Source organism: Medicago truncatula, chromosome 7 (genome assembly GCF_003473485.1).
Source record: "Medicago truncatula cultivar Jemalong A17 chromosome 7, MtrunA17r5.0-ANR, whole genome shotgun sequence".
In the NCBI taxonomy this organism is placed as follows: domain Eukaryota; kingdom Viridiplantae; phylum Streptophyta; class Magnoliopsida; order Fabales; family Fabaceae; genus Medicago; species Medicago truncatula.
In genome coordinates this window covers 18,372,607-18,383,076 of record NC_053048.1, presented here as the reverse complement: position 1 = coordinate 18,383,076, position 10,470 = coordinate 18,372,607, and the positions used below count along the sequence as shown (strand labels likewise).

The window sequence follows — 10,470 nt, the reverse complement described above, 5'->3', positions numbered from 1 at the left end:
CTCTATAAAAAAATAAAAAAAATAAAAAATATATATATATTTATATATATAATCTCTCTCCCTCCCTTTCTCCTTATTTTATTTTATTTTATTTTTTATTTTCTATCTTTAACCGTTTTGATTTCAGGCATGACTCCAAGAAGATCCACTCAATAATAACGATATGGCTGATAAACGTGCTCTCAAAGAGTACGCAATCACATCTTCAGATGAGCCGTACGATGCTATTGTGTACCCAACGGTTAAGGGTATTAAATTTGAAATAAAGTCTGCATTTATTTACCTAGTGCAGCAAAATCAATTTTTCGGATCACCCACTGAGGATCCGAATCTTCATGTTTCAATTTTTTTAAGACTCAGTGGAACTTTGTAGGCAAACCAAGAGGCCGTAAGGATGCACCTCTTTCCTTTCTCTTTGAGGGATAGAGCTAGTGCTTGGTTTCATTCATTGAAAATTGGTTCTATAATTTCATGGGACCAAATGAGGAAGGCATTTCTTTCCCAATTCTTTCCCCATAGTAAAACTGCTCAATTGAGGAGTCAAATCACACAATTCACTCAAAAAGATGGTGAATCTCTTTACGATGCGTGGGAGCGTTTCAACGAAATGCTTAGGCTTTGCCCCCATCATGGTTTTGAGAATTGGCTTATTATACACACTTTTTATAATGGTCTCTTGTGTACTACAAAAATCTATGTTGATGCAGCTGCAGGTGGAGCTTGGATGAATAAAACTTACACAGGAGCATATGATCTGATCGAGAACATGGCACAAAACCACTATCAGTGGACAAGTGAGAGAGTTATCACTGAAGGTACTCCTCCACCCTCTAAAAAAGAGGCAGGTATGTACCAGGTTTCTACCCTTGATCATCTATCTGTGGACACACTTCTTCAAAAATTTGATAAATTAACTGTAAGTGTCGTCACACCTGCTCTTGTTTCACCACCTTGCGAATTTTGTGGAATACTTGACCATACTGGTGTTGAATGCCAACTAGGTAGTTGTTGCTAAAAGTCCCGAGCAAAAATTTGAAGCCATTGACCAGAAACCCACCAAAAAAAAAAAAATAATCTTCCCTCTTTTTCCAGAAAGTTGGCACGGCCCATGCCTGTGGTGGCACGGCCGTGCCAACCCATCAGCAAAAAAAAAAAAATAATAATAATAATAATAATAAAATAATTTTAATTTTTTATTTTTTCTTCCCGTATCCATATCAAATAACATCTATAATCCTTCTTCCATAATTCATAAACTTCACCAACAATCATCCACCCGCACCCAAACCAAGTTAAGGTCAATGGCATCAAAAAGGAAAGGTGAGGATATTGAAGCTTCCGGAAGAGGTGCAAGCAAGAAGCAATCAACAACCCGCAATCATGGGATCCAATTCAAGGATTCCGAGCAAAGAAATAGGTATAAATCTCTAATCTCTATAACTATCTCTCCTTGCAGGTACCTTGATGTTAATGCTATGGATAGACTAGAAATAGATGAACATGTGATTAGGCTGTTGAATAAATTCACAACCCTGTGCTTAGGTACCTTCACACGGTTATTGCTTGCACCATATGGGGTAGAAAAGAGGTAGGAATGATGAGGACTATTGAGTTGTTGTAGGCTTATAACCACCATGTTAACATTTGCTATTATTTGATTTATTATCTTGTTTCAATTGTTAGAAAGAAACTAGATATAAAGGTGATATAGTGGTGGGTGCAATCATCACTTTCATTTGTTAGAAAATTTGAGGTCAATGTGAACAAAGGGATAAATAGGATTGAGGGAAACTACTATCTATACTTAGAAACCCTCACTACTATGTTTGTTTTTAGAATCCATGGCCCTTCTCACAATCCCCAATATGAGTGGAGAGTCAATAATGCTAATTTCTTGATTATTCTACCTAATTCAGATATTACTAATCCGAAGGTGGTAGAAAAATTTTATGTTGGCACTAACCCATAGGTACACAATGATGGTGATGATGGTGGTAATAAAGAGGAGGTAGGTGCAAACTTGCACCATTAACAAGAAGCCGGTGGCAACTATAATGATGAACGGTGGGCATGGATGCAAACCAAAGTTCAAAGAACATGCTCCGAGCAATAAAGACAAGGTGTTGAAATGATCGGGCTAAGAAACGATGTCCTAAGGGGCACTCAAATAAATGAATAACACAATCAAATGTTCCGATACATGATGCAACACCTTCACCTCCAAGGTCTACCTTATGGGCTTCAATAAAATTGTGAGCTCTCCTCTTCCTCTACTCTTCTCTACTTCTCTTCTTTCTTTACCATCTTCTTCTTTCTCTTCTTCTTCTTTTAAATCATTGAGGACAATGCTTCTCCTAAGTGTGGGGGGAGCTTAATAAAGTGTCTTTAGTCGTAGTGTTTCCAAACTCCCTTGAACTTTATTCTTTTGTATAGTTTTATTGTAAAAGGCATGGTTAAGTAGCTAATTTTTATTGAAAATATCATGACACAAAATTTTCATTGTCTCCTCTTATTTGGTTGATTCTTGTACATGAAAGCAAACGCTTGTGTTTTAAGTCTTCTTGATATACCCACATCTTGTTTTAAAGTGAATAAAATTCTCCAATGAGAAAAACACAAAGTTGCTTCCCTTGAGTAAATGTATGAATAGGTATTTTAAGGAAACGCGTTTTAATCTTAGTGGTGCATTAACCTTTAAAGATTTTCAAAGTGCCAGTAGTATAAGTTAGTATAAGGGAGTTCATAAAAAGCCAAAAAGCCAAATTAATTCCAAGATCTCATCATTGAATCTAGATTGGGGAAGGAGGTAGGCCCTCCGACTTCCTACGTAAAGATGATTGTTATCTTGAGAAAAACTTTAAAAAGCATCATTGAATCTAGATTGGGGAAGGGGGTAGGCCCTCCGACATCCTACGTGAAGATGATGTTTTAAGGGGCACCATTGAATCTAGATTGGGGAAAGGGGTAGGCCCTCCGACTTCCTATGTGAAGATGTTGTTCCTTAAATGTGCAAATGGCAAAGAACAAAAATTCTCAAATACTCCTGTTATCGCGATTTTCGGGTGTCAAGTCATTAATTAGGCTTGAACCTTTCAATCTTTGATATTCTCTATTTTTTTCTTGGGAAGGGCAAAATTGAGAAAAACCCTTAGAGTCTAAGTTCGGGGGTCGTTTTCGCTACGGGAAGGTGTTAGGCACCCGGAACGATTATGGTATTCCATAAGAACCGTTCTCCTAAGTTTATTCTTACGCTTTATTTTTATTGCCTACTTATTGAAAAAAGAAGTTTTATTTGAGTGAAGAATGGGGGGAGAGAAGATGATTGAGATTTTATTTTACTTGGCTTGGAGGAGTTTTAACTCATTGCCTACGTACCCTTTCAAGGGATCAAAACCAAACGTAGTTCATTCTCGAAAATTGTTTTTGGTTTTTGTTGGTTGATTTTAAGTTTGAAAAGAAAAAAGAGGAATTTTGAAGAATGGAGATGAGAGGCCTCAAGGGCATGAGATTTGGAAAATGTGAGGTGGAATTAGTTATTTTGCAAAATAAAGCCTAAGTATGATTAAAATTCATTTAAGATTTTTATTTAAGAAAATAAAAGGAAAATGAGGAGTTTTGACTCCTATTTTGGAAAAAAGGTTTTCAAGTGAGGTTATTCACGTTTTTTGGGAAAATGATTTTTGTCTAAGCGTTGTAAAACCTAAGCATACATCTAAACATACATTCCCTAATCATACATCTAGAATATCCATGTGGGGTGTGTGCATGTGTCGGTGCTTGTGTCGGTGTACATCACTTATAGTGTCCATAGTCCTTTACATCGAGTCCTAAATACATGCTATGGTCTTGCAAGGATTTAAAAGATGAATTTAAACTAGCCTAAAATATTACATAACCATTGGAAATACAAAAAAGGGAAAATTGCAAGAAATAAAACCTAATCTAATAGAAATGAGAATGATGTGGTGAGATGCTATGAGATGAGTGAAACATGAGTCAACAATGTTAGCAAAACAAGATGAAAAATATAACATGAGTGATAGGAAAAAGTAATCAATTGAATATGGAGTGAAATGGTAAAGGAATGATGAGAAATACCAAGACATAATGAGAAGAAAAGTTGCTTAAAATGCAAGAAACACACAAATCATACCAAAACAGTAGCACAATCACAAAATCAACATCACATTTATCATAAAATTGCATACTAATTGTTCATAACATGTGCCAAAATTTATGAGGAAAAATATGGCAAGGAATTCGCAAAATTAGGTCAAAAAGAACAAATTAATCAAGAAAATAACACCTATATTTTTATCACTTTTTTTACATGTGAAAAGCATCATAAAAAATACCAAAAATGAATTAAAAACAATAGGAATTTTTCTAGAATTTTTGAGAGAAAAAATTGAGCAAGTAGGGGTTCAATCAGCAAGAAAACAGGGTGTAAATAGCAAGAAAAAGCAAAAACGTACAGGAAATAGGCCCAACCCAATCTCACAAAAATCCGGATGCACAGGGACCATCAGATTGATCCAGGAAGCTAAGACCTAGATCTAAGGGCTCAGAATGAAGGAAGGCGAACCGGACCGGTCTAAGCGCCTATATAAGGACACGGACTCCGGTCCAATTCATTTCCTTTCCTTCTTTCTCTCTCTAACTTGCACGCTCTCTCTCTTTTCTCTCTTCCCTCCTCGCCGGTTTCTGCAGGAAACGGCCGGAGAGGATGAAGATCGGCCGGAACCTTCAAAGGTCCGCCGGAATCTTCATCTTCTCCGGCGAGAACTCCAGATTCCGATGACCTAAATTCCCAGATCTCACCCAAACTAAACCTAAATCACTCGTCTCTTCAATCTAAACACAAATCTGATATTAGAATTGGCATGCAAGCTTTGAATTGATGTAGATCGGAGAAATTGTTTACGGTTTTCAAAGTAATTTCTAGGTTTTCAAAGTTTTTGGATGAAACTTCTTAAAAACTCAAGGATCTACGTCGATTCATCTTCGCTGTTGTTTTTGAGAAAGAAAGAAGAGGTATGAATTTACCTGAGGTTTTTGATTCGGAGATTCTTGACGAAGAACTTCTGGAAACTTCGATCTGGTTTTTCTGTTGTTGATTTTGCTTGAAAGAAAGACCGAAAATAAATCGGTATTTTACTTCATCTTCTTCTCACTGGTTCGAATTCCTTTGTCTTCTTTCCTTCTTCTTCTCACTGATCCCTTTGTGATCGTGCTTGAGTTCGTCACTGATGGTGATGAATTCGCACTGGAATTGCGAAGGGAATGGTTCAATGATGATGATTCAGTGATGAATCACTGAGAACCGTAAGAAAATCCAAGAAAAACGGTTGAATTTGGATGAATGTTGATGAATTTGTGAATTAGGGTTTGTGATTTTTCTCTGTGTTCTTGATGATTTTCTGGGTTTCGATCTAACTAAATGGAGAGAGAGAGAATCTGATTTTTGTTTGTGATGTGGCGTGTATTCTATGGCTTGACTCTGACACTTGGCTATTTATAACCTGCCACTTGTGATCTTGACCAATGAAATGGTGACACCTGTTATTGGACTTGGTTGGCTCGGCCTTGGGCAATTTGTGATTTAAGGACCTTTCTGCAAAAAAGTGAAACTGAGGACTAAACTGCAATATAAAAAAAAGGACTAAAAAGTAATTTTAAGAATTTTTGGACTAAAATGCAATTCTGGAAACCATTTGAGGGACCAGAATGTAATAAAAATAAAATTGAATTAAAAATTGGTAAATTGAACAAAACGTAAAGCGAAACAAAAAATAAAATCAACAAAAGGACTAAAATGAACCAGTTACTGACATGAGGTATTTTAAAATACCTCCCTGTCAAAATTTTGACAGGAAAAGACCAAAATGCCCCTAGGGACTAAACTGACCCAAACTGACTCAAATGCAATTTTTGAAATGATTTTTAAGCAAAGACTCAACAATGATTTGTACAGACAAGTTGAAAAAGACTCAGAGGCAAACACAGGGACTAAAATGGGTTCCACTGCAGGAAATGACCAAAATACCCTTTTGTATGATTTTTTTTGAAAAGACACTTTAAATAATTTTATGCAAGAAAATCGAGCTTGAACGTACTTTGAGACAGAGACAGTAAAATATGCAGATGAAAAGAGAGTAAAGATTCAGCGTAAAATAACAGCGAATTGACAAATATCAGTGTTAAAAAAGAGAAATTTGAATGAGTATTTTTAGGTCCAAAATCAGGGTACAACAGCTGCCCCTATTTAAGTTTCTTTGTCCGGAGGGTCAAGAGACGGAGTCTTTGGCTTGACGGGACGAAGATACTTAAATATTAACATTTGCACTGTGTTTGGACGTAAAAATACGCTTGCACATTTTCAAATATCATGAATGCCATGCAACATTTGGATTATGAATGCGAGACAAACGAGAGTTGGAACTAACAAAAGATGTCGTATCCATTGCGGGATTGGTAGACATTGGCAAGATAACAAATAACAGAATAGATAGGGGACTAGGAACAAATTGACGGGTACAAGCTGCTCTTGGATTGAGCTGGGCCCTTGACCGGGAATAAAAGCAGACAAACAGGTGCGAGTTGTTCTTGGATTCGAACTAGTCACTCGACCGGGGACATGGAAAAGGTGGACAGGTACGAGTTGTTCTTGATTCGAACTGGTCACTCGACATGAAAGCAAAGGCAAATAGTCAGGTGCGAGCTTGTTCTTGGATGCGAACTGGTTACTCCACCGGAGACAAAGGCAAATAGACAGGTGCAAGCTGCTCTTGGATTTGAACTAGCCACTTGACCAAAATCATAGACACATAGACAGGTACGAGTTGTTCTTGATTCGAACTGGTCACTCAACTGAAAGAAAAGGAAAATAGACAGGTGCGAGCTTGTTCTTGGATGCGAACTGGTAACTCGACCGATAACATTGAAAAGTAAACGGGTGCAAGTTGTTCTTGGATGCGAACTAGTTACTTGACCAAACAGAAACATATTCACGGGGGATTGGTTTTTTTTTTTTGACAAAATATAGATTGAGATTGACTTGACGTCGATTTGATTTGAAAGGTAGAAATTGACCAATATTATTGGCTCACAAGGTTCTGACAGAGAACCTGACATGAGTATTGAATTGAGACTAATGTTGATATTGGAAATGCAATATGCATGGATGATATAACAGTTTCATTAAATGCATGGGCACGTAATATGCATGATTATGCATGTATGAATGCTTGTAATGCATGATTGTTGGCAGTTTGTAGACACAGTTCCGCAGAGACAGACAAGACACTGGAGTATTGGGCACGTAGCGGCTCGTGCTATATTACACATTCCTGGAAATCCTCTTTGGAGATAACGTCATTGGGAGACGTATCGGAACCATGGCTGAGGGCAGGTAGCTATGCAACTTGCTAGGGATAGAATCTCGGAAGACTCTACTGGGGATAATGCCGTCATTGCCGGGCATTTCAGTGCCGAGTGTACCGTGGATGTCGCATCTGTGGTCAATGCTTTTTGCATGTCATTTTCTCAATTTTCATTCATTTTTTTTTTGCATCCCATTTTTGCCTGGATCGCCCTTTCGGGTTTTCGATCCATCGGGGAAATAAATTCTTTTCAATGCCCCATTTTTGCCTGAACTGCCCTTTCGGGTTGTCAATCCAGCGGGGTGCTCATTTTTGCCTAAGCCGCCCTTCCGGGTTTTCAACTTAGCGAGCCTATTCATTTTCATGCATTTTCATTCTGTTTTTTCATTCTTGCCATTGACCACAGACTATCCTGGAGGAGAACCTGCTTGTAACATATATTGAAATAGACACCAACATACACTCGCTCATGCACGTTCCTTTGAATGTACCCTGTTGCTCAGGTTTGCTTTCAAAAACTTTTTCAATTTTCAAGATGTTTGTTTCGAGCATTTGTCATTATTAAAAATAGAAGGAAAATGTTTTTGTACATAACTTTGAAAGTAAAAAGAAAATAGAGTTTCAAACAAAAGCACAGGCTCAAATTGATGTATAAGAGTGGTGGTCAGCCGAAGGCGTGACTCCACGGATTTACAAAGCTTGGAAAATGGTAATTTTTATTGGTTGGTGGTACATTGAACACAGCAATCATTACATTTCCTAGAAACTTTGAATTCGCAAGCATAGGAGCTTTTGATGAAGATGGTCATTAACAGCTGCAGATGCCCCAAGGGGACGGCGGTTGGCCAGATATAGTTACTTGCCTCTTGTCTCAATCTCATTTTTGCATGAACCGCCCTTCCGGGTTTTCGGCTCATCGAGACGCTCATTCTTGCCTGAGTTGCGTACAATCTCAGCGAGCTCTTTCATATATATATTTTTTGTCCCTTATTTTTGCCTGGACCGCCCTTTCGGGTTTTCGATCCACCGGGAAGCGCATTTTTGCCTAGGCCGCCCTTTCGGGTTTTCGACCTACCGCGCTGTTCTTTTCATATTTCTAGGCAAAGTATTTCTTGACTATATCAGCATTCACAGGATTTGGAAGTTCTACACCATCCATGTGTGTAAGAATTAAAGCACCACCGGAGAAGGCCTTCTTGACAACATAAGGACCTTCATAGTTAGGCGTCCACTTGCCCCTTGGGTCGGGTTGCTGGCTTATCCTCCTTTTCAATACAAGTTCCCCTATCTTGAATTCTCGAGGATGGACTTTCTTGTCAAAGGCAGTCTTCATTCTTGCTTGATATGACTGTCCACGAGCCATGGCATCCATACGTTTTTCCTCAACCAAATTCAACTGATCATACCGGCTTTGGCACCATTCGGCCTCGGATAACTTTGCTTCCATGATCACACGGAGAGATGGGATCTCCACTTCCAAAGGAAGAACTGCTTCCATACCATATACAAGAGAGAAAGGGGTTGCCCCGGTTGAACTGCGCACTGTAGTACGGTAGCCATGCAGAGCATAGGGTAACATCTCATGCCAGTCCTTGTAAGTGGTTACCATTTTCTGGACAATCCTCTTGATATTCTTGTTGGCGGCCTCAACTGTACCATTCATCTGAGGTCTATAAGGAGAAGAGTTATGATGCTCAATTTTGAATTCTTCACAAAGAGCTTGCACCACATTGTTTTTCAGGTTGGTACCATTGTCAGTAATAATCTTGCTGGGAACACCATATCGACAGATGATGTTGTTCTTGATGAACTTAGCTACCACTTGCTTGGTCACATTGGTATAAGATGCTGCTTCAACCCACTTGGTGAAGTAGTCAATTGCCACTAAGATGAAACGATGACCATTTGAAGCCTTCGGTTCAATTCTTCCAATCATGTCGATGCCCCACATTGAGAACGGCCATGGGGATGAAATAACATTGAGAGCGTGCGGAGGCACATGAATCTTATCAGCATAGATTTGACATTTGTGGCACTTTCTGGCGTGCTGGTAGCAATCATGCTCCATGGTCATCCAGTAGTAACCTGCTCGTAACAACTTCCTTGACATAGCATGCCCTGTAGCATGGGTCCCGAAGGTACCGTCATGTACATCATGCATTAACTGCTCCGCTTCGTGTTCATCAACACATCTTAACAATACCATGTCATAGTTTCTCTTGTACAGAATATCTCCATCTAACAGGAATCTACTGGCCAATCTTCTCAGGGTCTTCTTGTCTTTGTTGGAAGCACCCGGCGGATACTCTCGGCTTAGCAAGAACTGTTTGATGTCGTGGTACCACGGTTCATTGTCAACCACATTTTCACCAGCTTGATCGATCACATCCCCAATAGCGAACACATGCGAAGGTCTTTCAAGGCGTTGCACTTTGATTATTGGCACATCATTCCAATGGTTTACTCGAAACATGGAGGATAGAGTAGCAAGAGCATCAGCCATTTGGTTCTCATCTCGAGGGATATGGTGCAGCTCAACCTTTGTAAAATATGTCAGCAAACGTCTCGCATAATCACGATAAGGAATCAACTTGGCATGGTGGGTCTCCCATTCACCCTTTATTTGGTTGATGACGAGCGCAGAATCTCCATAGATGTCGAGGTGTTTGATTCTCATGTCAATTGCTTCTTCGATCCCAAAGATACATGCTTCATACTCGGCCATATTGTTTGTACATTCGAACATAATCCGAGCGGTAAAAGGGATGTGATGCCCCTGCGGGGATACAATGACTGCTCCAATTCCTTTACCATAAGCATTGACAGCACCATCAAAGACTAATCCCCACTTGCTATTGGGATCTGGACCTTCACCAATCAACGGTTCTTCGCAGTCTTTTGATTTCAAATACATGATCTCTTCATCGGGGAAATCGAACTCAATTGGTTGATAATCATCAAGAGGTTGGTAGGCAAGATGATCGGCAAGAATGCTACCTTTGATTGCCTTTTGAGTTTTGAACACAATATCATATTCAGACAAAAGCATCTGCCAGCGTGCAATCTTCCCAGTAACCTCAGCTTTCTC

General features: G+C 39.1%; 1 non-coding gene across 1 annotated transcript; it reads right to left on the bottom strand.

Annotated features, from left to right (window-relative positions):
• Nucleotides 1–529: 529 nt before the first annotated feature.
• On the bottom strand, nt 530–636 carry LOC120577234 (small nucleolar RNA R71). Its single transcript, XR_005643309.1, has one exon. It is a non-coding gene; the product is annotated as a small nucleolar RNA R71 (small nucleolar RNA).
• Nucleotides 637–10,470: the final 9,834 nt, after the last annotated feature.